The 27,982-nt window shown below is 38.6% G+C and overlaps 1 non-coding gene and 1 pseudogene across 1 annotated transcript; one reads left to right on the top strand and one right to left on the bottom strand.

Annotated features, from left to right (window-relative positions):
- Positions 1-161: 161 nt before the first annotated feature.
- On the bottom strand, positions 162-27,880 carry LOC148549142 (uncharacterized; annotated as a pseudogene).
- LOC148549141 (small nucleolar RNA R71) lies at positions 27,875-27,982 on the top strand. The gene has a single exon (XR_015897706.1). It is a non-coding gene; the product is annotated as a small nucleolar RNA R71 (small nucleolar RNA).

The following is a 27,982-nucleotide window of genomic DNA, read 5'->3' as shown; positions in this document are numbered from 1 at the left end:
GAGGACTTCGAACGGTGGCACCTCGGCACAAGAACAATTTGGATGCTACCTCATAGGAAGTCTGGACCTTATGTTCAGGCCCAAATCAACGTTTCAGGTAATCCTCGAAACATTAGCGCCATTGCTAGGGACCTGGAATTCTACCATTGATATGAAGATGGTCAAACGCCATCTGAATCAGAACCGGAGCCCCACCGTGATGATCTCACACTTGCAATACTTCCTCCCCAGGACAGTACACACATTCCCCAAAGAGAAGCAACTTCTGGAATACCCCAACTAAGGTGGATCCAATCAGAGGTCCACCTGCCCGAGGATGAGGAACCTTCCCATCTGACACTTAGTTCACGGGTACCGTAGACAACTAGAGAATCTTGAACAAGAAGCTGAACATCAATGGAAAGCAGAACGAGAACTGCTAAGGGAGGTGCGACGATGAAAGGAGCTAGAAGAAAGCTCCTAATATTGGAAGCTGACCTCCGAAGAAGGAATAATCGAGTAGATCAGGAAGAAAGCCCTCTAGGAGGAGAAGGCCTGTTCGTAGAAGATATCATGTGGCTCAAAGTTCCAAGAAATTTCAAAATCTCCGATATAGATCTCTACGATGGAACAACTGACCTAAGGCATCATCTCAGTGTAACACCCTAACTATCAAAATGTCACGCTTCCGGCTGCGCTACTCTGATAGCTCGGGTATTACAACGACTTTTAAATTATTTAATACTAAAATATGAGCCTGTTAAAAAAACTTAAATCGTATTTTTACAAAACTTACATCCATACTTACATTACAAATTACAATACTCACAAAGAATATATATATATATATATATATACATATTATTAATTTACAAGCATTTCATATCAATTTCTTATCCCTCTTACAAAACTTGTAAAATTAAAAGCGAGGAAACATAAATACTAGAACAATACAAAACATAGGATAAATAGAAAAGTAATAGGCTCTTCCGAACTTCGTCGCCCTTAACCTGAAAAAGAAAATACCAGTAAGGGAGTGAGAACATCGTCCTCGCAGGTTCTCACTATGGGGTTAAAGAATTACTATAATAGGATACGTGAAATAAAACTCTTTTTAAACCATAGTGTTTAATAATCGTCTTATGCATCCTTCTAAAAACCAAAGATTTACCATTAAAATCTGAAATCTTTTCTGAAAGAGGAAACTGTTATTTCTTCAAAATTCAAAATGTTTTTTCTAAACAGCATGAATGACCAACCTGTTCCAAACATAGGTTCATTAAGTCTATGCTGAACCAGTTTAGTTTTTCATACTTTTCTAAACCAAGAACTCAAATCAAACACGACTTTCTGCCCATCTCATAATCAACCATGGCCTAGGCCCAAACGATCCAAACAATAGACAATACACCACAATCCAACCAAGTTTCAGTCACAAACACAAGTAGAAAAGTTCAAACACAATCAAGCAGTTACATCAAGTTGAGCAATTAGAAATTAAACATAATTATTCACATAGGCACACCAAGTACAATATGCACACCCAAACAATGTCATAAAGATGAATATGATGAATGCCTGTCCTATGGCTAATGAGTCTCATCTGTCGGTTATCAAGCCAACCCGACAAGTCCGGTTTGCTAAACCCTTGGACTGTCTCCCGACGAGCATCTTCATGAGTCTATGCATAGCTTTTTCTCATATATATATATATATATATATATATATCAAATTGCTCAATGGGAGTACCATTCTCGGGAATTTATAAGTGCCCAGTCACCCTTACGTCGTAGGGTCAACAGAGTATCGAGTCTCAACCTGGAACACGTGGTGGCAAGCCATGGTACTTTACCCAGGGAAACTCGTATCTTAGATAAAAGAAGTGCAAAAGCCACATATTCATTAAATCATCATTTTTTCACTTCATTAACACTTCATATCAAGTCAAAAACATCATTTCTACCATATATCACTTTCTTCTCAAATCACTTTTCTTTAAAAACCAAAATCAAATTCAATTCTTTCTTAACTTCAAGAATCCTCTTTTCTAAAATCATTTCAAGCTTATAAGCCACCTTTCTCAAAAGTAAATTTTCTTTTTTAAAACAAGCGACATTTTCACAACATCCTTGTAAAACTCCTAAACAACTCAGAAATCATGCCAAATTAAAAATTCCTTCTAAAATATTCACAAAAAATTCATCATAACACAGGATTTGGTAGTGAAATTTCTCAGCAGAGTCTCAAGACTTTAGGGGAGAATAACCTAACTCATTTCCTCGAATTCATTTAAAATCTTTAAAACCTTAGCTTCTTGATTTGAATTACTAAAAATAGAGTTTCGGCCAAACCAAGTCGTGTAATTAATTACTCCAAACACATTTCAAAACCATTCTTTTTTACTTAAACCAAACCAATTTCAATTCCATGATTAAATCCGAAGCATTTCCAATTGCTCAGAAATCGTTTTAGTATTGCAAAACTCAGAATTTAAAGAATACATTAAACTTTTCTCAAGATATTGTAAAATGAGACTTGTCAATTGAAATTCAAGTTTTTCAAAGTCACTTGGTGTACGAAATTGTAATCATCAACAATGGCGCCAAAGACTTGGAGCTCTCAAACGTGAATCACACTTTGTCACAATTCCGCACAACTAACCAGCAAGTGCACTGGGTCGTCCAAGTAATACCTTACGTGAGTAAGGGTCGATCCCATGGAAATTGTCGGCTTGAAGCAAGCTATGGTCATCTTGTAAATCTCAGTCAGGTAGATTCAAATGGTTATGGAGGATTGATAATTAAAAGATGAATAAAACATAGAATAAAGATAGAGATACTTATGTAATTCTTTGGTAGGAATTTTAGATAAGCGTATGAAGATGCTTTGTTCCTTCTGAACCTCTGCTTTTCTATTGCCTTCTTCCAACCATTCATACTCCTTTCTATGGCAAGCTTTATGTTGGGCATCACCGTTGTCAATGGCTACTTCCCGTCCTCTCAGAGAAAATATTCCAAATGCGCTGTCACCGCACGGCTAATCATCTGTCGGTTCTCGATCATGTTGGAATAGGATCCATTGATCCTTTTGTGTCTGTCACACACCCAACAATCGCGAGTTTGAAGCTCGTCACAGTCATCCCTTCCCAGATCCTACTCGGAATACCACAGACAAGGTTTAGACTTTCTGGATCTCAAGAATGACCGCCAATAATTCTAGCCTATTGATAAACCACTATTTTATGGTTTATCTTGTGCTTAATTGAGTGGTTTTTATCAACTCTTTACCCACTTATTCATACTATTTGCATGGTTTTACATTTGCCTTCCTAATTATGTGCTTTCATTGAAAACATGCTTCTTTGGCCTTAAGTTCCCTATGTTTAAATCCTCTCTTATTACCATTAGATGCCTTGATATGTGTGTTAAGTGATTTCAGAGATTACAGGGCAGGAATGGCTCAGAGGATGGAAAGGAAGCATGCAAAAGTGGAAGGAATACAAGAAACTGAAGGAACTGCTAAAGCTGTCCAGCCTGACCTCTCTGCACTCAAACGGTCATAACTTTATCTACAGAGGTCCAAATGATGTGGTTCTAGTTGCGTTGGAAAGCTAACGTCCGGGACTTTGATTTGATATATACTTTGCCATAGCTGCCACGAAGTTAGGGGACGCGAACGCGTGAATGACGTGCCCGCGTCGCATCTGCGAACTTCAATCCGCGCGGACGCGTGGACGACGCCTCCGCGTCACTTTCCCGCGACCTGAACGTAACAGAAATCGCAGGGGCGATTTCTGGGCTATTTTTGACCTAGTTTTCAGCCCGGAACACACAGATTAGAGGCTATAAAGTGGGGAAATGCATCCGTTCATAATCATGCTTTCACAATACACAATTTTAGTTTTAGATGTAGTTTTTAGAGAGAGAGGTTCTCTCCTCTCTCTTAGGATTAGGATTTAGGATTTTTATTATGTTTAAGCTATGATCTCTTCAATCACAGGTTCAATGTTCCTTTTATTTATTTTTCCAATTTAATTTATGAACTTTTCCATGTTACATTTGATATCTTTATTAGTGCAACTTGAGGTATTTCAGAATTATGATTAGTTTCTTTTATTTATATAAATAATTTAGAATTTTCCATTTTGGCTTTGGTTGAGTCATTGGAGACACTTGAGTTATCAAACTCATTGTTGATTGAAAATTAGAATTCTTCAAGAATTAATTCGAGTTCCAATAACTCTAGCCTTTCCCAAGGAAAGACTAGGACCTGAGGAATCAAAATTAATTCATCTACTTAACTTACCTTCATAGTTAGAGGTTAACAAAGTGGGAGAAAAATCCAATTCTCATCACAATTGATAAGGATAACTAGGATAGGAATTCTGATTTTCATACCTTGCCAAGAGTTTTATTAGATATTAATTTATTAATTCCTGTAATTTATTTTTCCTGTTATTTAAATTACCTATTCCTCACTCTCAAAACCCCCCAATTTACAAGACTCATAACCAATAATAAGAACACCTCCCTGTAATTCCTTGAGAAGACGACCCGAGGTTTAAATACTCGGTTATCAATTTTAAAGGGGTTTGTTACTTGTGACAACCAAAACTTTTGTAAGAAAGGTTGATTGCTTGGTTTAGTAACTATACTTGCAACGAGAGTTTACTATAACCTCTAAACCATCAATCTTCAGTTCTTCAAAATAGCGCCGTTGCCGGGGAATTACAAACGTGTGCCTTATTATTGGTTATTGTAAATATTTTTCTTTTACTTGTTTATTTATTTTTATTTTTGTTTTTATTTTTGCTTTTTCATAAATTAAGAGGTTATTGGTTTTTATTTAGTTATTAAAAATTTTTCAAAAATTTGTTCTTCGTGTTCATCTTGATCTTCAATTTGTTCTTCGTGTTCATCTTGACCTTCAAGTTGTTCGTGGTTGTTTTCTTCGTTTTGATCTAAAAATTTTAAGTTTGGTATCATTTTATTGTTTTTCTCTTTCCTCATTAAACTCAAAAATTCAAAATTTAAAACTCAAATTTCAAATTTCAAATTTCAATTTTCAAAATTCAATTTAAAAAAAAATTTAAAATCTCAAATTTCAAAATTTAAAAATTTCAAATATTTAAATTCCAAAATTCAAAATCCAAATTTAAAATTTTAAAAATCAAACCCTTTCAAAATTTAAATCTTTTTCAAATTTTTATCTTATATTGTTGACTTTTTCAAAATTCATTTTCCAAAATTTAAAAATTTAAATTTCAAAATTTTCAAATTTCAAAATTTAAATTTCGATAACCTTTTAATTTAAATTTGTTTTTATTTTCGTTTTTAATTTTTATTTGCTACTATGAACTCTTACCCCTTTGGCTATGAGTCTGGTTACAATTATGTTGCAGGAAGAGGAAATTACAATGAGAACAGGCATCAAGGTTGGAACAATCAACGATGGGAGGAGCCACAAGGATTTGATCAACTCTCATGGCAACAACCACCTCCAATGGACTATCAACAACCAGCACCATATGCCTATAAATCCTCTCCTCAACATGACTTTGGACCACCATACTCACAAGCCCCTTTTCACCATTCACCTCCATATGACCCTAACCCGTATCCACCATACCAACCACCTTATGAGCCAAATGAACCCTCCTATCCACCCCAAACCTCCATGGAAAAATCACTTACCGATCTAAACTCTACTATACAAGCTCTCGTCGCCCAAATCAGACCATCAAATACCTTTAACAATCAACCCTCAAGCTTTAGTGCACTTCCTTTTCAACCACAGAATGATTTCTCCATCCCATCACCACCATCCATGGAAGAGCACCCACATCCATCAATCCAAGAGCAACATGATCTCAATGATGCTATTGACATGGAACAAGAGAGAAGGGATCATCTCAAGGAACTAGCGGATCGATTTCATGCAACTCTATATCAACTAAATTAAGCGATAAGTCGATTAGCTTCCCAACGCTCGAACACTCAAAGTGCTCCCATGGCTACATGTGGAGAATCAATAAAAGAGCGTAGCATAAATGAGATACTAGAAACTCCAAGGGACAGTAAGGAGCATGAATTTGTATTGGAACAAGTGGAGGAAGCCGGAATTATTGAAGAAGAAGAAGTGGTTGAAGACTTGGGATATGCTAAACCTCCATGGGAAAGTCAAGACATAGAACCTCCTTCCAAGACGGTTGCATTTGATGCTGAGGAGGGTGTACAACCTCCAAGGCATATCATAGTTGAAGACTTGGAGGAGGTTGGTCAAGAGATGGAGATTAAAGAAGAAGAAGCACAACCTCCCATGCCCTTGGTAAATAATGAAGAAGAGATTGAATTGGAAGAAAGCTACCAAGAGGAAGAGGTTGATATTGAAGAAACTTGCAAAGAGGTGGAAGTTGTCAGAGAAGAGCACAAGAGAGTGGCGCCTGCAAATTCGTTAGAAATACTTCCCCCTAAGTTGCCATCATCCTTCACAACATTCAAGTGGATAAAATTCATATCCCTTAGCTTTCTAATTCCACTTGAATATGGGCTACTAGAGACGGATGGTCAACTTAGAGCTCTTTGTGGCATTAAGAGTAAGAGGAAGATGGTCAGTGGTAAGAATTGTCCTGCAAGGTTCATTATGGTTGGAAGCTTTAAGTTTAAACGCAAAGGTTGGTGTAGAGCTCAATTGAATGGGTCTAGGAAGTTGTTTGGACGCTTCACTGAGAATTCTAAAGCTGAACCACTCGGATGGAATCATGATAATCAACTTGAAGACGGGTGTAGAAACAAGATTTGGGATCCCAGAGGCCATTGGAATTCCAAACACTGGTGGAGATTCCTGGATGAATACAAGCATAAACCACTATAACAGGAGGACTCCCCAAATGTCCAACTTAAGGACTTTAACTAAAAGTGCTAGGTGGGAGACAACCCACCATGTTATGATCGTTCGTTTTTCATTTTTATTTAGTTTTATTTGTTTTCAAGTTTTATTTTATTTTATTGTATTGAACCTGGAGTTTTTCATAACATTCATATTAGCATTGCATACTGCATACTGCATTATATAAAAAAAAAAAGCACGCACGCGATGCGGCAGCGTCGCTGACGCGTCCGCGTCACCAGTGCATTGGGAAGAAAAGAAGATTGAACAGAGAGTCACGCGAAAGCGTGGCTAGAGGCGTGCCTTTGGCACAAATTGATCCACGCGACCGCGTCGCTGACGCGTCTGCGTCATGTGGGAAAAATGCCTCCCATGCGTCCGCATCACCCACACAGCCGCGTGACCTGAAAATCGACGTGAAAAGGGTGTATAGCCGAAAGTTATGCTGGAGTGGTGCTGGACTAGCGCTAGACGCACAGCGCTTACCACACGAACGCGTGCCCCACGCGTCCACGTCATATCCCAATATTGGCCACTCACGCGGTCGCATGACCCACGCGATCGCGTCACCCAAAATTTGGCAAAATAAGATTTTGAATAGAGAGTTGTGCGAGCGCGCGACTACCCTCGCGCCAGTAGCATAAAACGTGTCACGCGACCGTGTGACCGACGCGACCGCGTCAATCCGAATAAGCGCAAGTCGCGCGAACGCGTCACCCACGCGTCCGCGTCGCTTGCGCCGCACAGCTTACCCTAAAATGCCAAAATATCTTATCTTTCTTTTCCCCAAATCCTATTTTCTCTTTTCCTTCCTTATTTCTTCCTTACTTCTTCTTCCCTTCTTTCCCTTCTCATTCTTCTTATTTTTCTTTTTATTTTATACTTTCATTCATTGCATTATTTTCATTAGTGTTAGAAATTTAGTTGGGTCATTATTTCCTATATTTTTGTGGATTATTAAAGGAATTGTTTGACAATTATATATTACTTTTTAAAGGAGTGCTTGCATGTTCAATTTAATACTTTCTATAGCTTATTTACATGCTTGCTATGTGTTTGTGAAAAAGCCCATATGGCATTGTGCACTATTTTTAGATTTCTTTTATTCTACTACTCTAAATGCTTGCTTTTCACAAAATCCTTTTTATATTATATTATTTAAATATAATTATTATTACAAACATGTTGTTAGTTTGAAAGACCTGGTAATCTAACTTGGACATTGAATGCTTGATCTATGCTACTCATGCCTTTGCCAGCATGCCAATAAACATCTTGCATTTAATTGTCATTACATGCACTTGCTATATTTCCATTGATGAACTTTTCACATGTAGTCATGACCATGTGTTAACGTCATTCTTCTTTATTGTGCATTGATTACCACCTTTTCCACTCTCTTCCTTGCTCTAACCCCTTGCTTTAAAAGTTACTTTCTTTTTCCTTTTTCAGGATGGCCACCAAGAAGGGTAAAGAGAAAGCTACTCCCAAACCATCGGCAAGGAAAGGAACAAAAAGAGCTCCAGCTGAGGAACCACAACCCCCGTCCACTTGTACATCTTAGCATGCACCGAGGACGGTGCAACCTTTAAGTGTGGGGAGGTTGATACCGATCTCCGTGGGTTAGTACCTTCTTGTCTCAACACCAATACTCTATTTTCTTTGTTTGTTCATTGTTGCATTTGCATATTTAATTGCATGTTTGTTTGATTTTATGCATTTAGTTACTACTTGGTTGAAGTAATATTTTCTTTTTCAAAATTTTTTATAGTATTTCACTAATTTAAATTAAAAACTTTTCTATTAAAACTTGTTTGAAGTTGTATTTGGAACATGGTTTTTGAGCCAAAGAACACACAACCTGTGAGATTTTGAGCTTATTTACATGGTTACATTATTTAACCATAAATTTTTATTCTTGTGTGTTTTCTTCTTTATGATTGCAATCTTTGCTTTGTTCCAATCTATATGTCCATTATTTAGTGTATTTACATGCTTGCATATGATTGAGGCCATTATTTGTTATTAGCTCACTTATCCCAAATAAGCCTACCTTTTACATCACCTTTGTTAACCACTTTGATCTTTTTAACCCCCTTCTATTTCATAACCATATTACTAGCCTTAAGCAGAAAAACAAAATAAAAATCCCAAGTTGAATCCTTGGTTAGTTTAAGATAGATATTGTGTATAATTTAAGTGTGGGGAATTTTATGGGAACATGGGATGATATGAAAAAGTAGGGAATTAAATTGAATGAGTTATTTGAAAATTTGGGAAGCATGCTCATGTGAAATTAAAATAATTAAATTACCATGTGCATTGAAAAAAAAATATTAAGTAATTAAATAAGGGGATACAAAAAAAAAGAAAAAAGAAAAGAGAAGAAAAATAATATTACCCCAAATGCAAAATAAAAAGAATCAATGCACATGGGACAAAATTCAAAAATAAGTTTGATACTTGAGCATGAAATACAAAAGTGGAAAAAATTTGGATAGCTAGGTAAAGTATTTTAAATTATATAAAGTATGTATATGTTAGGTGAGATCTTAGACTAATCAAGGATTCACTTTGTTAGCTCACTTAGCCTTATATATATACCCTCACCCTTACCTTAGCCCCATTACAACCTTGAAAAGAACTCATGATGTTTGCATTGGTACATTAAATTTTTGTTGATTGGTTAGATGAAGAACAAAGTTTAGAAAGCATGACTAGATAAGAGTAGAGTGATTAACCCTAGACACTTGAGAGTTAGAGTGATATACACTACCAGTAAGGGTTCAGTGCTTAATTCTATGTTCCCTGCTTTCATGGGCTATCTTCTTACAAGTTTATTTAATCTTTATTGTATAATTTGAATTAGTGAAATCTGATTTATGTTTGTCTTAAAGAGCTTATTTACTTTTAACCAAGTAGGTAGAAATATTTTGCATGTAGTTGCATTCACATAGATAGGTTGCATTGCATACTCTCTATCATTTCTCTTCACTCCTTTATAGCTTCTCTTGAGCTTAGCATGAGGACATGCTAATGTTTAAGTGTGGGGAGGTTGATAAACCACTATTTTATGGTTTATCTTGTGCTTAATTGAGTGGCTTTTATCAACTCTTTACCCACTTATTCATACTATTTGCATGGTTTTACATTTGCCTTCCTAATTATGTGCTTTCATTGAAAACATGCTTCTTTGGCCTTAAGTTCCCTATGTTTAAATCCTCTCTTATTACCATTAGATGCTTTGATATGTGTGTTAAGTGATTTCAGAGATTACAGGGCAGGAATGGCTCAGAGGATGGAAAGGAAGCATGCAAAAGTGGAAGGAATACAAGAAAATGAAGGAACTGCTAAAGCTGTCCAGCCTGACCTCTCTGCACTCAAACGGTCATAACTTGAGCTACAGAGGTCCAAATGATGCGGTTCCAGTTGCGTTGAAAAGCTAACGTCTGGGGATTCGATTTGATATATAATTTGTTATAGTTGCCCCAAAGTTAGGCGACACGAACGCGTGAATGACGCGCCCGCGTCGCATCTGCGAACTTCAATCCGCGCTGATGCGTAGACGACGCCTCCGCGTCACTTTCCCGCGACCTGAACGTAACAGAAATCGCAGGGGCGATTTCTGGGCTATTTTTGACCCAATTTTCAGCCCAAAACACACAGATTAGAGGCTATAAAGTGGGGGAATACATCCATTCATAATCATGCTTTCACAATACACAATTTTAGTTTTAGATGTAGTTTTTAGAGAGAGAGGTTCCCTCCTCTCTCTTAGGATTAGGATTTAGGATTTTTATTATGTTTAAGCTATGATCTCTTCAATCACAGGTTCAATGTTCCTTTTATTTATTTTTCCAATTTAATTTATGAACTTTTCCATGTTACATTTGTTATCTTTATTAGTGCAACTTAAGGTATTTCAGAATTATGATTGCTTTCTTTTATTTATATAAATAATTTAGAATTTTCCCTTTTGGCTTTGGTTGAGTCATTGGAGACACTTGAGTTATCAAACTCACTGTTGATTGAAAATTAGAATTCTTCAAGAATTAATTCGAGTTCCAATAACTCTAGCCTTTCCCAAGGAAAGACTAGGACCTGAGGAATCAAAATTAATTCATCCACTTAACTTTCCTTCATAGTTAGAGGTTAACAAAGTGGGAGAAAAATCTAATTCTCATCACAATTGATAAGGATAACTAGGATAGGAATTCTGATTTTCATACCTTGCCAAGAGTTTTATTAGATATTAATTTATTAATTCCTGCAATTTATTTTCCTTGTTATTTAAATTACCTATTCCTCACTCTCAAAATCCCCAATTTACAAGACTCATAACCAATAATAAGAACACCTCCCTGCAATTCCTTGAGAAGACGACCCGAGGTTTAAATACTCGGTTATCAATTTTAAAGGGGTTTGTTACTTGTGACAACCAAAACTTTTGTAAGAAAGGTTGATTACTTGGTTTAGTAACTATACTTGCAACGAGAGTTTACTATAGCCTCTAAACCATCAATCTTCAGTTCTTCACCTATACCACGAAGGTTCCAATCTTAGATTAGAAACCCAAGAGATATGCATTCAAGCCATTGCTAGTAGAACAGATTTGGTTGTCAGGCACATATTCATAGGTGAGAATGATGATGAGTGTCACGGATCATCAGATTCATCAAGTTGAAGAACAAATTTATATCTTAGAGAAGAAGTAGGCGTGAATTGAATAGAAGAACAATAGTAATTGTATTAATTCATGAAGAACAACAGAGCTCCACACCTTAATCTATGGTGTGTAGAAACTCCACCGTTGAAAATACATAAGTACAGGGTCTAGGGATGGCCGTGAGACCAGCCCCCAAATGTGAAAAGGTCTATGAAAGTATGATCAAGTGTATCAAAAGTATTAAAATACAATAGCAAAAGGTCCTATTTATAGAAAACTAGTAGCCTAGGGTTTACAGAAATAGGTAATTAATGCAGAAATCTTCTTCCGGGCCCACTTGGTGTGTGCTTGGGCTGAGCATTGAAGCTTTCATGTGTAGAGACTTTTTTTGGAGTTAAACGCCAGCTTTTGTGCCAGTTTGGGCGTTTAACTCCAGCTTTTATGCCAGTTCTGGCGTTTTTGACGCCAGAATTTCTATGCTGACTTTGAACGCCAGTTTGGGCCATCAAATCTTGGGAAAAGTATGGACTATTATCTATTGCTGGAAAGCCCAGGATGTCTACTTTCCAACGCAATTGAGAGCACGCCAATTGGGTTTCTGTAGCTCCAGAAAATCCACTTCGAGTGCAGGGAGGTCAGAATCCAACAGCATCTGCAGTCCTTTTTCAGCCTCTGAATCAGATTTTTGCTCAGGCCCCTCAATTTCAGCCAGAAAATACCTAAAATCACAGAAAAACACACAAACCCATAGTAAAGTCCAGAAATGTGATTTTTATTTAAAAACTAATAAAAAATTATAAAAACTAACTAAAATATACTAAAAACATACTAAAAATAATGCCAAAAAGCGTATAAATTATCTGCTCATCACAACAGCAAACTTAAATTGTTGCTTGTCCCCAAGCAACCAAAAACAAAGTATGATAAAAAGAAGAGAATATACATTGAATTCCAAAAACATATATGAAGATCAGTCTTAATTAGATGAGCGGGGCTATTAGCTTTTTGCTTCTGAACAGTTTTGGCATCTCACTTTATCCGTTGAAGTTCAGAATGATTGGCATCTATAGGAACTCAGAATTCAGATGGTGTTATTGATTCTCCTAGTTCAGTATGTTGATTCTTGAACACAGCTACTTTATGAGTCTTGGCCGTGACCCAAAGCATTTTGTTTTCCAGTATTACCACCGGATACATAAATGCCACAGACACATAACTGGGTGAACCTTTTCAGATTGTGACTCAGCTTTGCTAGAGTCCCCAATTAGAGGTGTCCAGAGCTCTTAAGCACACTCTTTTTGCTTTTGGACCACGACTTTAACCGCTCAGTCTCAAGTTTTCACTTGACACCTTCACGCCACAAGCACATAGTTAGGGACAGCTTGGTTTAGCCGCTTAGGCCAGGATTTTATTCCTGTGGGCCCTCCTATCCACTGATGCTCAAAGCCTTGGATCCTTTTTATTTCACCCTTGCCTTTTGGTTTAAAGGGCTATTGGCTTTTTCTGCTTGCTTTTTATTTTTCTATCTCTTTTTTTTTGCATATATATTTTTTTCTGCAAGCTTTTCATTGCTTTTTCTTGCTTCAAGAATCAATTTTATGATTTTTCAGATCATCAAATAACATTTCTCCTTTTTCCATCATTCTTTCAAGAGCCAACAATTTTAACATTCATGAACAACAAATTCAAAAAAATATGCACTGTTCAAGCATTCATTCAGAAAGACAAAAGTATTGTCACCACATCAAAATAACTAAACTATTTTAAAATTTGAAATTCATGCACTTCTTTTTCTTTTTCAATTAAAAATATTTTTCATTTAAGAAAGGTGATGGACTCATTTTCATAGCTTTAAGGCATAAACACTTAGACACTAATGATCATGTAATAAAAGACACAAACATAAATAAATATAATGCATAAAAATTCGAAAAACAGGAAATAAAGAACAAGAAAATTAAAGAACGGGTCCACCTTAGTGATGGCGGCTTGTTCTTCCTCTTGAAGATCTCATGGAGTGCTTGAGCTCATCAATGTCTCTTCCTTGCCTTTTTTGCTCCTCTCTCATGGTTCTTTGGTATTCTCTAATTTCATGGAGGAGGATGGAATGCTCTTGATTTGCTCCCAATAGTTTTGTGGAGAAAAATGCATCCCTTGAGGCATCTCAGGGATTTCATGATGAGAAATTTTCTCATGCTCTTGTCCATGAGTAGGATATCTTGTTTGCTCCATCCTTTTCTTAGTGATGGGCTTGTCCTCATCAATGAGGACGTCTTCCTCTATGTCAATTCCAGCTGAATTGCAAAGGTGACAAATAAGATGAGGGAAGGCTGACCTTGCCAAAGTAGAGGACTTGTTCGCCACCTTGTAGAGTTCTTGGGATATAACCTCATGAACTTTTACTTCCTCTCTAATCATGATGCTATGAATCATGATAGCTCGGTCTATAGTAACTTCAGACCGGTTGCTAGTGGGAATGATTGAGCGTTGGATGAACTCCAACCATTCCCTAGCCACGTGCTTGAGGTCATGCCTTCTTAGTTGAACCGGCTTCCCTCTTGAATCTCTCTTCCATTGAGCGCCCTCTTCACAAATGTCTATGAGGACTTGGTCCAACCTTTGATCAAAGTTGACCCTTCTAGTGTAGGGGTGTGCATCTCCTTGTATCATGGGCAAGTTGAATGCCAACCTTACATTTTCTGGACTTAAATCTAAGTATTTCCCTTGGACCATTGTAAGCCAATTCTTAGGGTCCGGGTTCACACTTTGATCATGGTTCTTGGTGATCCATGCATTGTCATAGAACTCTTGAACCATTAAGATTCTGACTTGTTGAATGGGGTTGGTGAGAACTTCCCAACCTCTTCTTTGAATCTCATGTCAGATCTTCGAATATTCACCCTTTTTGAGTTTGAAAGGGACCTCGGGGATCACCTTCTTCTTGGCCACAACTTCATAGAAGTGGTCTTGATGCACCTTTGAGATGAATCTCTCCATCTCCCATGACTCGGAGGTGGAAGCTTTTGCCTTCCCTTTCCTCTTTCTAGAGGTTTTTCCGGCCTTTGGTGCCATAAATGGTTATGGAAAAACAAAAAGAAATGCTTTTACAACACCAAACTTAGAAGATTTGCTCGTCCTCGAGCAAAAGAAGAAAGAAGAGAGTAGAAGAAGAAGAAATTGAGAAGATGGAGGTGGGTTGGTGTTTCAGCCAAGGGGGAGAAGTAGTGTTTATGTTGTGTTAAAATGAAGGAGTGAGGATGGGTTTCTATAGGGGTGGAGAGAGGGTTAGGATTCGGCCATATAGGGTGGGTTTGGGAGGGAAAGTGGTTTGAATTTGAAAGGTGAGGTAGGTAAGGTTTATGATGGATGGATGCGGATTGGTGAAAGGTATTTGGGGAAGAGGTATTGAGTTGATTGGTGAAGGGTATTTAGGGAAGAGTGTTATGAAAAGGTGTGAAGAAGAGAGAGAGTGAGTTGAGGTTGGTGGGGATCCTGTGGGGTCCACAGATCCTGAGGTGTCAAGGATTTCTCATCCCTGCACCAATTAGGCGTGCAAAATGCCCTTTTCTGCCAATCCTGGCGTTAAACGCCAGGTTGCTGCCCATTTCTGGCATTAAACGCCAGCTCTGTGCCCCTTTCTGGCGTTAAACACCCAAAATGGTGCCACATTCTGCTACCTTTACTGGCGTTTAAACGCCAGTAAGTTTCTCCTCCAGGGTGTTCTGTTTTGAATACTATTTTTCATTCTGTTTCTACTTTTTCAGTTGTTTTTGTGACTTCACATGATCATCAACCTTCAGAAAACATAAAATAACAATAGAAAATAGAAATTTAACATAGATAAGTAAAAATTGGGTTGCCTCCCAACAAGCGACTTCTTTTAATGTCAATAGCTTGACAGTTGCCTCTTATGGAGCCTCACAGATACTCAGAGCATGGCCTCCCAACACCAAACTTAGAGTTTGAATGTGGGGGCTCTGTTTGACTCTGCATTGAGAGAAGCTTTTCATGCTTCTTCTCCATGATTACTGATGACAAGTCATCTTAGCCTAGTTTCACTAGTCTTTTTCCTTTGTTTTCATTTAGTTTTATGCACTTTCTTAAGCCATAAGTAAGCCAATTGGGTTCAATTTCATGTTTCCTTTGATTCAATCAACCATGGATAAATTGATGCATTTTCATGAGTTTTTGTGCCATAATTGCTCATATGACAAGAAGAAGAACAACTCTCATGATTATGGCATAGCTTTGATACAATTGTTGATTGATGATAGGTGAAATAAAGCTTGGAAGAAGGTTGCAAGAATGGGCTTGAAAAGAGGGATTCACGTTTGAGCTAACGTTTGCCTCAAACGTTAACTCAAACGTGAGAAGCAGATGAAGAACACCCTGGAGAAGAGCCAACGTTTGCGCCAACGTTTGCCTCAAACGTTGAGGCAAACGTTGGCTGAAGAAGAAGCAAGGGAAGGCAACGTTTGCGCCAACGTTTGCCTCAAACGTGAGGTCAAACGTTGGCGCCAAAAAGAAGAGAAAAAGCACCCCTGGAGCAAACCAACGTTTTCGCCAACGTTTGCCTCAAACGTGAGGTCAAACGTTGGCGCCAATTTAGCATAAAGAAGAGTCCCTGATTGATGAGTTAATTGAGCCACGTTTGCGCCAACGTTTGCCTCAAACGTTGGGCCAAACGTTGGCCAAAGGAGTAGCATGGGGGAACCACGTTTGAGCTCACGTTTGACCTCAAACGTTGGCTCAAACGTGGATGACAGCAAGTGGCCGAGCTGCATAATTGGTTTCACGAAGACGTTTGAGTTAACGTTTGCCTCAAACGTTGACTCAAACGTGAATGGTTCATGGCCCGGTTCACAAATAGATTTCTTCCCAATACCAAGAGCAATCAACGGAGGCTACTATCAACCCAATTCCATCAAGACTAAAGGCCCAATTCAAGGCTTAATGATCATTTGAAGAAAGTGTATAAATAGCTTAGGATTTGAAGTTTTAGAGGAGCTTTTCCTTTTTAATTTTGCTGAGTAGTTTTTGGAGAGCTTTTGGGTTTTGAGCTATTTGGAGATTTTGAGTCTTGGGTGTTGAAGAATTGAGGAAATTCTGTCTCAATCTCACCTTGAGATCTCTCTGTTTTCTTTACTACACTTTTTGAGAAATCAATATTTGAATTCCTTTCTTCTACTGCTTGATCTTTACTTTTCTTGCAATTGAATTCTAAATTTGGATTTAGGAAGGCATTGAGATTTAGACTTGGTTATCTAGTCTCTTGGGTCCTGAGATCTACATCTTTCAGTTTCAATTTCCTTGTTTCGTTGCTACACCAAGCTTATTGCTATTGTCATTTGAGATCCGGTTTAATTGAATCCATCTTTTATATTTCTGTTTGTTGAATTTTACTTTTCCTTGTTTAATTTCTGCAATCCCAATTCCCAACTCCTTTTATGATTCAAGCAATTTACATTTCTTGCACTTTAAGATTCTGCAATTTACATTTCTTGCGTTCTAAGTTTTTGCCATTTAATTTCTTGTTCTTTAAGATTCAGCTCTTTTTCTTTTTTTTTGTTCCCTTTAATTTCCTGCAAATCACCCACTCCCCTTTACATTCTATGCAATTTAATTCCTGTCAACACAATTTCACACAATCAACACTTGTTTGCTTGACTAATTCAACCACTAAACTAAAGTTGCTCAATCCTTCAATCCTTGTGGGATCGACCTCACTCCCGTGAGTTTTATTACTTGATGCGACCCGGTACACTTGCCGGTGAGTTTTGTGTCAGATTGTTTTCTGCACATCAAGTTTTTGGCGCCGTTGCCGGGGATTGAATAGATTGACAATGATTAAGTGAGGTGGTAGTTTAGATCAAGCATTTTTTCTTTAATTTTGACTAACCTACTAACTGTTTGAATTTTTGCTTAAGCTAACTAAAACTTCATTCTAGCAATAGATTGAAGTATCACTGGTTGTGTGTTTCTTGTTTTGTTTGTATGTTAGGTACAGGGAGAGCTACTCCTATCTTATCCGAAGCTGACCAGAGAACTCTCAGGAGATTAAGAAGAGCTGAGAGAGGGAAAGGTATTGTTGGAGAGGAAGAATCTGAGGAAGAATATCACGAGATGGAAGGAGATCCATCTAATCCCAATCCACCACAGAGGAGAGTGTTGGCCTCCTACACTTTTGCAAATCCCAGACACTGTGGAAGCAGCATCTTAACTCCCAATGTCAATGCAAACAACTTCGAGCTAAAACCACAACTCATTACACTTGTCCAGAACAATTGTTCCTATGGAGGCAGCCCATTGGAAGATCCCAACCAGCATCTATCTACCTTCTTAAGGATTTGTGACACTGTCAAATCCAATGGCGTGAATCTTGAAACTTACAAGCTTCTGTTGTTCCCGTTCTCATTAAGGGACAAGGCCGCACAATGGCTTGAAACTTTTTCCCAAGGAAGTATCACTAGTTGGGATGATTTGGTGACTAAATTTCTAGCCAAATTCTATCCACCCCAAAGGATCATCAGGCTGAAAACCGAGGTACAGACATTCACACAATTAGATGCCGAATCCTTGTATGAAGCATGGGAGAGGTACAAAGCCTTAATCAGAAAGTGTCCTCCAGAGATGTTCAATGAATGGGACGTGCTGCAGAATTTCTATGAAGGCCTGACATTGAAATCTCAAGAGGCATTAGATCATTCTGCTGGAGGTTCATTACAACTGATGAAAACTGCTGAGGAAGCCCAGAATCTTGTGGACATGGTGGCCAACAATCAATATTTCTTTTCTTATCAAAGAAACCGCCAACCATCACAGAGAAAGGGGGTACTAGAACTGGAAGGAGTAGACTCTATTTTGGCTCAAAACAAGATGATGCAACAACAAATTCAACAACAGTTTGAACAAATGGCAAAAAGGATTGACAGCCTTCAAGTAGCAGCTGTGAACACAAGCCACCCATCAACTGTATGGGTGCAAAATGAAGAAAGCCAAGAAGAGCAACAACAGGAGCAAGTGCAGTACATGCATAACCAAAACTCTGGACAGAATGAAGTTTATGGTGATACCTACAATCCATCCTGGAAGAACCACCCAAACCTCAGATGGAGAGACAATCACAACCAGAACCAACAACCATGGCAGAGGAACTCAAACCAAAACACTTCAAGGAACAACCAAAACCACAACCAGCAGCAAACTAACCAAAACCCTTAAGAAAACCTCAAAACAACTACCCCAACCCCAACCATTATCAATCCAATAACCAACCCACCAACCAAAATGCCTACCATCCACCATCCACATCTCACAACCCACCACAAGCATCACCAGAATCTCAAAGAATCACTAACTTGGAAACCTTGATAGACAAAATGTGGAAACACCAAGAAATGACAACCAAGAACCATGAAGCCTCCATGAAGAGCCTAGAGAGGCAGATTGGGCAAATCTCCAAGCAGATTTCTGTTGAGAGACCTTCAAGCTCACTACCAAGTGACACCATTCCTAATCCAAAAGAAGAGTGCAAAGCTATACAACTACGGAGTGGAAAGACATTGGTAGACAACAACAAGGAGGTAACCAAGAAGCCTTTGGATAGCAATAAAGAATCATCAGAGAAAGGGGAAGCTAGCAACAAAGACATGACAACAAGAAGAAATGCCCCAGAGAAGCTCAAAGAGAAAGACAACCAGCCACATAGTTCAGAGGAAGCAATTCCGGGACAGCAGCAAGTGGAGAAGAGCATTACACCTCCACTACCATACCCTCAGAGGTTCAACAAAGAAACCAAGGATCAACACTTCCGCAAATTCCTGGAAACTTTCAAGAAGCTGGAAATCAACATTCCCCTGGCTGAAGCATTGGAACAGATGCCCTTATATGCCAAGTTCTTGAAGGAACTCATTAACAAGAAAAAAAGCTGGTTGGAGAAGGAAACTATACTTCTCACTGAAGAATGTAGCGCGGTGCTTCAAAAGGGAATCCCACCAAAACTTAAAGATCCAGGAAGTTTTGTAGTTGCTTGCACCATAGGCAACATGACATTAGACAAGGCTCTTTGTGATCTCGGAGCTAGTATCAACCTAATGCCCCTGTCTATGATGAGGAAGCTTGCTATAGAAGAACTCAAACCCACCAGGATGTCACTAGTCATGGCTGATAGATCGATCAAGACACCCAATGGAATTGTGGAAAACCTGTTGGTGAAGGTTGGGGAGTTTATTTTTCCAGCAGATTTTGTGATTTTGGATAATGAAGAGGAAGGAAACAATTCAATCATTTTGGGAAGGCCATTTCTAGCCACAGCAAGAGCCATCATTGATGTAGAAAAAGGAGAGATGATCTTCAGGGTCCATAATGAACAAATGGTCATAAACGTTTTCAAGTCAATGCAACACATTCCTGAGCAAGAGGATTACGTGAGAGTGGATATGATAGAGAGTTTGGTGGAAGAAATGTTGGAAGATAATCCTCAAGAGCAAGAAGAAAATCAAGAGACAACAGAGGAACAAGTAGCCGAGATGTCTATTGAGCAAGGGGAAAAACAAGACAAGAAGGAAGAAGTACGAAAACAAGAACTAAAGCCATTACCCACCCATCTCAAATATGCATTCTTGGGTGCATCAGAGAACTTCCCAGTGATCATCAATTCGTCATTAACAAAAAAGGAAGAAGGAGAACTTCTTGATGTACTCAAAGCTCACAAAGACGCTTTAGGATGGACCATTGACGACCTGAGAGGCATCAGCTCTGCAGTATGTATGCATAAGATCCTCTTGGAAGATAACTCCAAGCCAGTAGTTCAACCTCAAAGAAGGCTAAATCCCACGATGAAGGAAGTTGTCCAGAAGGAAGTAATGAAGTTGTGGAATGCAGGGATAATCTTCCCAATGTCCGACAGCTCATGGGTAAGCCCGGTCCAAGTTGTACCAAAGAAAGGAGGAATGATGGTCATCACCAATGAGAATAATGAGTTAATCCCTACTAGAACAGTGACGGGGTGGAGGATGTGCATAGACTATAGAAGATTGAATGACGCCACCAGGAAAGATCATTTTCTTCTCCCATTCATTGATCAGATGCTGGAAAGATTGGCCGGCCATGCCTATTATTGCTTTTTGGACGGATATTCTGGGTATAATCAAATCGTGGTGGACCCCAAGGATCAAGAGAAGACTGCCTTTACATGCCCATTTGGAGTCTTTGCATACAGGAGGATGCCCTTTGGGCTTTGTAACGCCCCAGCCACATTTCAAAGGTGTATGCTCTCCATCTTCTCTGATATGGTCGAAAAGTTTCTAGAGGTCTTCATGGATGACTTCTCTGTTTTTGGTGACAATTTCAATACTTGCCTGAAACATCTAACTCTCGTCTTGAAACGGTGCCAAGAAACTAATTTAGTTTTGAACTGGGAGAAATGCCATTTCATGGTGCCCGAAGGGATTATTCTTGGTCACAAAGTTTTAAGAAAAGGGATAGAAGTTGACAAGGCAAAAGTGGAAATCATAGAGAAGCTCCCTCCACCAACTAATGTGAAATCTGTTAGAAGTTTCTTGGGGCATGCAGGATTTTATAGAAGGTTTATCAAGGATTTTTCTAAAATAGCTAAACCTTTGAGCAGTCTGCTTATGATTGATACTCCTTTTGTTTTTGATGAAAATTGCCAGCATGCCTTTGAAACTTTAAAAAATAGACTCACAACAGCACTAATCATCACACCCCCAGATTGGGAACTACCTTTTGAACTCATGTGTGATGCAAGTGACATTGCAATTGGTGCTGTGCTTGGACAAAAGAAGGAAAAATTGCATCACGTCATATATTATGCAAGTAAAGTATTGAATGAAGCTTAAAAAAATTACACCACAACAGAGAAGGAATTGTTAGCTGTAGTTTATGCATTTGATAAGTTCAGATCATACTTGATAGGATCCAAAATTATGGTTTATACTGATCATGCTGCCATTAAGTATTTAATGTCAAAACAGGATGCTAAGCCAAGACTTATCAGGTGGATATTACTCTTGCAAGAATTTGATATTGAAATAAAGGACAGGAAGGGCACTGAAAACCAAGTTACTGATCATTTATCAAGACTACCACAAGAAACAATCCAAGAAGCCTCACAGCCTGTGAATGAAAGCTTCCCAGATGAACATTTGCTGCAGATTCAACAAGCACCTTGGTTTGCTGACATAGCAAACTACAAAGTAGGGAGGAAGATACCTCAAGAATTATCTAAGCAACAAGTGAAGAAGTTAATCAATGAAGCAAGGAAGTTCTTGTGAGATGAACATTTCCTGTTCAAGAGATGCTCTGATGGAGTAATTAGGAGATGTGTTCTTGAGAGTGAAATAAGAAATATACTGTAGCATTGTCATGGCTCAGCCTATGGTGGACATTTTGGGCCAGAAAGAACAGCTGCAAAGATACTACAGAGTGGGTTCTATTGGCCAACTATCTTCAAAGATGCTAGAGAATTTGTTCACCAATGCAACGAATGCCAGAGAACAGGAGGCTTGACAAGAAGGAATGAGATGCCTCAAAACTTCATTCTGGAAGTGGAATTATTTGATTTATAGGGTATTGACTTCATGGGATCTTTCCCCCCTTCCTATTCTTTCAGATATATTTTGGTGGCAGTAGAATACGTCTCAAAGTGGGTGGAAGCCATAGCCACAACCACCTGTGATGCACAAATTGTCCTTCAATTCCTTAAGAAGCATATTTTCACTAGATATGGGGTTCCCAAGGGTCTTGTGAGTGACGGTGGTGGCCATTTTTGCAACAAACAGATGGAGAAGCTCCTCCATAAATATGGAGTGATTCATAAAGTAGCCACGCCATATCACCCCCAGACCAATGGACAGGCTGAATTGGCAAATCGGGAATTGAAGAAGATTCTGGAAAAGACAGTAGAAAGTTCAAGAAAAGATTGGGCTCGGAAGCTGGAGGATGCACTCTAGGCATACAGGACAGCTTTCAAAACTTCCATTAGGAAGTCACCCTTTCAGCTATTATATGGCAAATCATGTCACCTCCCTGTGGAGCTTGAACACAAAGCTTTTTGGGCTACTAAACTCCTAAACCTTGACTCTGAAGCAGCAGGTGAGAAAAGGTTGTTGCAGCTAAATGAGCTGGATGAATTTAGGCTAGAAGCCTATGAAAGTGCCAAGATATACAAGGAAAAAGCCAAGAGGTGGCATGACAAGAAGGTCATGAAGAAAGAATTCAAACCAGGGCAGCAAGTACTTTTGTACAACTCACGGCTCAAGATATTCCCTGGCAAGCTTAAATCTAAGTGGACTAGTCCATATTTGGTAACCAAGGTTTTTCCTTATGGAAGTATTGAATTGCTAGATGAAGCAACAAAGAGTCAATTCACAGCAAATGGTCACAGAGCAAAGCTGTACTTAGGAGGACATTGGGACAAGGAAAAAGAGGTTCAGAGATTACAACGTCCTTGAAGCAAAAATAAAGAATGTCAAGCTAGTGACATTAAAAGAGCGCTTGTTGGGAGGCAACCCAACCTGAGGTAGTCATTTTCTTTCAATGCTAGTTTAATAAAAAGATTAAGTGGATTCACCTGCAGTGCAATGAGCTAAGTTTGGTGTCACACACCAAAACAATTTAAAGGAGAATGAAGGATTTTAAGTTTGGTGTTCCACCAAAAATCTAATTTAAAAACACATTCTCACCTTCTGCATAAAGGGTTGCTAGTTCCAAGCAATCAGATGAATCATTTAATCATTGTTTGCTTCTACTTTGTAGTTTTATTATTTTTAGCTAAGACACTAGGAATTCACATATGATCAACTCGATGCATCAAAGGTAGTGGCAAGGGACTAAGTTTGGTGTTCACACACCAAAGTAAGTTCAAAAGCCCATAAGAAGGTCCTGCACACTAACTAGTTATCTAAGGGCTTGAGAAACAAGCAACTTCCCTTTAATTCTGCAGGGATTCAAACACTTTCTCGGGAGGGCTTCACACCATCAGTTGAGAGTAAGAAGAAGATGCCACCAAAAGGTTGTATTGACACTTAACTCCATCAGCATGCAATTTTTCTAAATTTGAAGTTTGAATATGCCCATCTTAGCAGTAACTGTTAGTTCAGTAGTTATGCATCTTGAATATTATTGTCAATAAGAATGCTAGTCTAAGTGTACTTGTGTGTTTACTTTCACTTAACTAATGCATGCTTTGTCCCCTGCATCTTTTCAATTCAATAAAAGAAATGTTTGAAACATGGAGTAAGATGGTTCATTGCTAGCTAGAAGTCAAATAAGAGTAAGTGGTGGCATGTATGTGTGATTGTATGGCAACTCACTATTAGTGAATAAAAGGAATAGACTGTTCTCTTTTTAAGAAGAAAGTAGTTCACTGTCTATGGATCTCAACAAAATAAAAGTCCTTGAATGAAAAAAAAAACAAAAAGAGAAAAGAAAAAGCCAAAAGTGGCAACAGAACAAAAGAAAAAAAAAGAAACAAAGCTAGACACCAATAGCTTGAACCTTAGAATATATGCCTATGGTGTCTTTGTACTAGGATCTGCTTGGATTATTAAGTTCTTCGGAGTGCATCAACACTTGGTAACTTGGGTTAACTAACCCGGGATTATCAACTGAAAGTCCACTATCAAGAGCAACCTGGCTACAAGACATTTAGTAACCCAAAGAGGTGCTGGGCATCAATATTCTAAGAAGGCATGTGAGCCAAGTGTCTAAAGTGAATAATGTGTCAAGCATAAATAAAGAAAAGAGCTTGTTACACATGACACTGAACTAAAGTTTATAAAGAAAAGAATTCAGTAAACATGGACAAAGGAATAATGAGAGGTCATAGCAGTGTGTTGCTTGATGCTTAGAGAGAACTTTCTAGGCCTACTTGTCAATAAGAAGTGAGTAGTTACATATCTGCATAAAACCCCATGAGCTACCAATAATACTCTGCTAACATGAGCATTCTCTTTTGTTTTCATTCTTTCTTCTTAATAATTCTGTTCTTGCTTGGGGAAAAGCAAGTTTTAAGTTTGGTGTTGTGATGACAAGTCATCTTAGCCTAGTTTCACTAGTCTTTTTCCTTTGTTTTCATTTAGTTTTATGCACTTTCTTAAGCCATAAGTAAGCCAATTGGGTTGAATTTCATGTTTCCTTTGATTCAATCAACCATGGATAAATTGATGCATTTTCATGAGTTTTTGTGCCATAATTGCTCATATGACAAGAAGAAGAACAACTCTCATGATTATGGCATAGCTTTGATACAATTGTTGATTGATGATAGGTGAAATAAAGCTTGGAAGAAGGTTGCAAGAATGGGCTTGAAAAGAGGGATTCACGTTTGAGCTAACGTTTGCCTCAAACGTTAACTCAAACGTGAGAAGCAGATGAAGAACACCCTGGAGAAGAGCCAACATTTGTGCCAAACGTTTGCCTCAAACGTTGAGGCAAATGTTGGCTGAAGAAGAAGCAAGGGAAGGCAACGCTTGCGCCAACGTTTGCCTCAAACGTGAGGTCAAACGTTGGCACCAAAAAGAAGAGAAAAAGCACCCCTGGAGTAAACCAACGTTTTCGCCAACGTTTGCCTCAAACGTGAGGTCAAACGTTGGCGCCAATTTAGCATAAAGAAGAGTCCCTGATTGATGAGTTAATTGAGCCACGTTTGCGCCAACATTTGCCTTAAACGTTGGGCCAAACGTTGGCCAAAGGAGTAGCATGGGGGAACCACGTTTGAGCTCACGTTTGACCTCAAACGTTGGCTCACACGTGGATGACAGCAAGTGGCCGAGCTGCATAATTGGTTTCACGAAGACGTTTGAGTCAACGTTTGCCTCAAACGTTGACTCAAACGTGAATGGTTCATGGCCCAGTTCACAAATGGATTTCTTCCCAACACCAAGAGCAATCAACGGAGGCTACTATCAACCCAATTCTATCAAGACTAAAGGCCCAATTCAAGGCTTAATGATCATTTGAAGAAAGTGTATAAAGAGCTTAGGATTTGAAGTTTTAGAGGAGCTTTTCCTTTTTAGTTTTGCTGAATAGTTTTTGGAGAGCATTTGGGTTTTGAGCTATTTGGAGATTTTGAGTCTTGGGTGTTGAAGAATTGAGAAAATTCTGTCTCAATCTCACCTTGAGATCTCTCTGTTTTCTTTACTACACTTTTTGAGAAATCAATATTTGAATTCCTTTCTTCTACTGCTTGATCTTTACTTTTCTTGCAATTGAATTCTAAATTTGGATCTAGGAAGGTATTGAGATTTAAACTTGGTTATCTAGTCTCTTGGGTCCTGAGATCTACATCTTTCAGTTTCAATTTCCTTGTTTCATTGCTACACCAAGCTTATTGCTATTGTCATTTGAGATCTGGTTTAATTGAATCCATCTTTTATATTTCTGTTTGTTGAATTTTACTTTTTCTTGTTTAATTTCTGCAATCCCAATTCCCAATTCCTTTTATGATTCAAGCAATTTACATTTCTTGCACTTTAAGATTCTGCAATTTACATTTCTTGCGTTCTAAGTTTTTGCCATTTAATTTCTTGTTCTTTAAGATTCAGCTCTTTTTCTTTTTTTTGTTCCCTTTAATTTCCTGCAAATCACCCACTCCCCTTTACATTCTATGCAATTTAATTCCTGTCAACACAATTTCACACAATCAACACTTGTTTGCTTGACTAATTCAACCACTAAACTAAAGTTTCTCAATCCTTCAATCCTTGTGGGATCGACCTCACTCCCATGAGTTTTATTACTTGATGCGACCCGGTACACTTGCCGGTGAGTTTTGTGTCGGATCGTTTTCCGCACATCAATTACAGAGGGAAATCCTTGAGCTTTAAACACAAGGGAGTCCTCATTCACTTGAAGGGCCAATTCTCCTCTGTCAACATCAATCATAGCTTTTGCTGTGGCTAGGAAGGGTCTGCCAAGGATGATGGATTCATCCATACACTTTCCAGTCTCTAGGATTATGAAATCAGCAGGGATGTAATGGTCTTCAACCTTTACCAAGACATCCTCTACAAGTCCATAAGCTTGTTTCCTTGAATTGTCTGCCATCTCTAATGAGATTCTTGCAGCTTGAACCTCAAAAATTCCCAATTTCTCCATTACAGAGAGAGGCATGAGGTTTATGCTCGACCCTAGATCACACAGAGTCTTTTCAAAGGTCATGGTGCCTATGGTATAAGGTATTGAGAACTTTCCAGGATCTTGTCTCTTCAGAGGTAATCTTTGCCTGGTCAAGTCATCCAGTTCTTTGATGAGCAATGGGGGTTCATCCTCCCAAGTTTCATTACCAAATAACTTGGCATTTAGCCTCATGATTGCTCCAAGGTACTTAGCAACTTGTTCTTCAGTAACATCTTCATCCTCTTCATAGGAAGAATACTCATCAGAGCTCATGAATGGTAGAAGTAGATTCAATGGAATATCTATGGTCTCAATGTGATCCTTAGATTCCCATAGTTTCTCATTAGGAAACTCTATAGAGGCCAGTGAACATCCATTGAGGTCTTCCTCACTGGAGATCACTGCCTCTTCCTCCTCTCCAGGTTCGGCCGTGTGGGGTATGTTGATGGCCTTGTACTCTCCTTTTGGATTCTCTTCTGTATTGCTTGGAAGAGTACTAGGAGGGAGTTCAGTAACTTTCTTGCTCAGCTGACCCACTTGTGCCTTCAAATTTCTAATGGAGGACCTTGTTTTAGTCATGAAACTTTGAGTGGTTTTAATTAGATCAGAGACTACAGTTGCTAAGTCAGAGTGGCTCTGCTTAGAATTCTCTCTCTATTGCTGAGAAGATGATGGAAAGGGCTTGCTATTGCTAAACCTATTTCTTCCACCATTATTGTTGTTGAAGCCTTGTTGAGGCCTCTGTTGATCCTTCCATGAGAGGTTTGGATGATTTCTCCATGAAGGATTATAGGTGTTTCCATAGGGTTCTCCCATGTAATTCACCTCTTCCATTGCTGGGTTCTCAGGATCATAAGCTTCTTCTTCAGATGAAGCTTCTTTGGTACTGCCTGTTGCTGCTTGCATTCCAGACAGACTTTGAGAAATCATATTGACTTGTTGAGTCAATATTTTGTTTTGAGCCAATATGGCATTCAGAGTATCAATTTCAAGAACTCCTTTCTTCTGATTTGTCCCATTATTCACAGGATTCCTTTCAGAAGTGTACATGAATTGGTTATTTGCAACCATTTCAATGAGTTCTTGAGCTTCTGCAGGCGTCTTATTCAGATGAAGAGATCCTCCAGCAGTGCTGTCGAATGACATCTTGGACAGTTCAGATAGACCATCATAAAAAATACCTATGATGCTCCATTCTGAAAGCATGTCAGAAGGACACCTTCTGATCAATTGCTTATATCTTTCCCATGCTTCATAGAGGAATTCACCTTCCTTCTGTCTGAAGGTTTGAACATCCACTCTAAGCTT

The sequence above is a fragment of the Arachis ipaensis genome, chromosome B8 (assembly GCF_059453495.1).
Source record: "Arachis ipaensis isolate K30076 ecotype BB chromosome B8, ASM5945349v1, whole genome shotgun sequence".
NCBI lineage: Eukaryota > Viridiplantae > Streptophyta > Magnoliopsida > Fabales > Fabaceae > Arachis > Arachis ipaensis.
The sequence above is the reverse complement of the archived record's forward strand: the minus strand, read 5'-3'. Positions and strand labels throughout refer to the sequence as shown.